This window comes from Furipterus horrens, unplaced genomic scaffold (genome assembly GCF_987537825.1).
Source record: "Furipterus horrens unplaced genomic scaffold, mFurHor1.1.pri manual_scaffold_1, whole genome shotgun sequence".
Lineage (NCBI taxonomy): Eukaryota > Metazoa > Chordata > Mammalia > Chiroptera > Furipteridae > Furipterus > Furipterus horrens.
The window spans coordinates 11,349,589-11,351,471 of NW_028327171.1; the positions used below are offsets into that span (position 1 = coordinate 11,349,589).

Sequence of the window (1,883 nt, forward strand, 5' to 3'; positions counted from 1 at the left end):
TATGCATTTTATGATTCAACATTATTAGTGTAAAAACTAAGCACGTGAGTTGATGTACCATATCCCCATGGCCAGACTATGCTAACTTTGCCACATTGCAAAAACCACATAAAACTGTTTAGTTCATAATTCATTCTAGGATTTTCAGACTATGGATTCTTCCTAAAAGCATAAAACAAAATGGTTACAAGATATGGTTTATATGATTTACATATTTTATAACCATTCACATAAAATAGTTTTCTGTTCAATGCATTTATGTGGTTGAAAAGTTTGCAAAGGTGATTATCAAATAAGAGAATTTTTCTAAACTACCTCACGCAGAGCAGGGGTCATGAGGAGAAATGGTAGATGAGGGAGTCCTTTACCAGTGTGGCCCAGGAGAGGCCAGGGAAATAGCAGGCTGTTGCTTTCATGGAAACGTCCCAGGGCCAGCTGTCTTCTATGCCTCCCTAGCTGACGGAGTCAGGGCATGAAAAGCAACGGAGGATTCTACCCTTCACTAGACATGAAGACCACAGTGTTCAGCAATGAACCATGAATACCTTTCAAAGGTAGCAAATTCATACTTTTCTGTTTTGTTCATTTTGGAGGCCATCTCCAGGGCAGATTTAAAAGAACACTTTTGGGGGCAGTTTTTGTCTGAGGTCTGCCTAGTGTATGGTTTCTTCGATAGCCTCCGAGCAAGAGAGCCTCTGGTTGCCATGGTGACAGAGCAGCTTCCAGGCGCGGTGGGACGATACAGGGCACGTCAGGCAGAGAAGAGCGTGGCCTTACCTGCTGCAAGCATGCATCTTCCGCCATCTTTTCTTATTTTAGAGGAGGCGTAGATAGTGTGAATTCCTTCATGAAGCAAGATCTTGTTTGGACCAATTTAGACTCTAGTCATTCATCAAGCTTTTCTCTTCTTCCCCTCCTCTCCCTCCCTCCCTCCCTTTCTTCTTTGCTTTCTTGGCATCCTTATGCCTCACTACTTACTGTATTCCATTCATTTCAGGCCCAAACATTAGAAGAAAGAACTTGATTCAATTTCTTAGATCCTGTTATGAACTGAATTGTGCTCTCCCCCATTCATACATGGAAGTCCTAACCCAGGTATCCCAGATTGTAACTATATTTGGAGATTGGGTTTTTAAAAAGGTAATTAAGATTAAATGAATTCATCGGGGGTGGGCCCTCATCTACTGACTGGTGTCCTTTTAAAAAGAAATTAGGGCACAGACAGACACAGAGGAAAGACCATATGGGACACAGTGAAAAGGCGGGCATCTGCCAGCCGAGAAGACCCTCAGAAGAAATGAACCCTGCTGACACCTTGATCTTGAACTTCCAACCTGCAGAGCTGAGAGACAATACTTCTCTGTTGTTTAAGCTACATAGTCTGCGGTCTTTTGTTGCAGCAGCGCTAGCAAACTAATATACCCTCTTAGGTTTTTTTTTTAATATGAAATTTGTACCTCATCTTTGCTCAGAGATCATGTGAATCTTATCTGTATTGTTGCAATTTTAGTATATGTGCTGCTGACCGCCCCTTAGATTCTTTAACCCCCAAATTGGCCAAAGGTCTTTTTAAAAATCGGCTTCCCTGGATTTCGGGTCTCACCCACCACAGCTGTGGGCCGATTCCACCGCGGCAGCATGTTGGCGACAGCGCCTGCTTTTACCCGAGTGTGAGACGGGGATCACAGCATTTCTGGGCAGCTTCATGGCGCTTCTAACAGGTACCGCGCACTGATCCACTTCACTCTTTAATATCACTGTGTACCTAAGTACGATCAGGAAATGGAGCAAAAACAAAAAAACAAAACACTGGTGCGTTGGGTGGGGAGAAAGAGACCATGACCAAAGACAACTTTCTGGTCTAAAATATTCTCTTACTGTCC

General features: G+C 43.2%; 1 non-coding gene across 1 annotated transcript; it reads right to left on the reverse strand.

Annotated features, from left to right (window-relative positions):
* Positions 1–1,427: 1,427 nt before the first annotated feature.
* LOC150020684 (U6 spliceosomal RNA) lies at positions 1,428–1,531 on the reverse strand. Its single transcript, XR_016513532.1, has one exon. It is a non-coding gene; the product is annotated as a U6 spliceosomal RNA (small nuclear RNA).
* Positions 1,532–1,883: the final 352 nt, after the last annotated feature.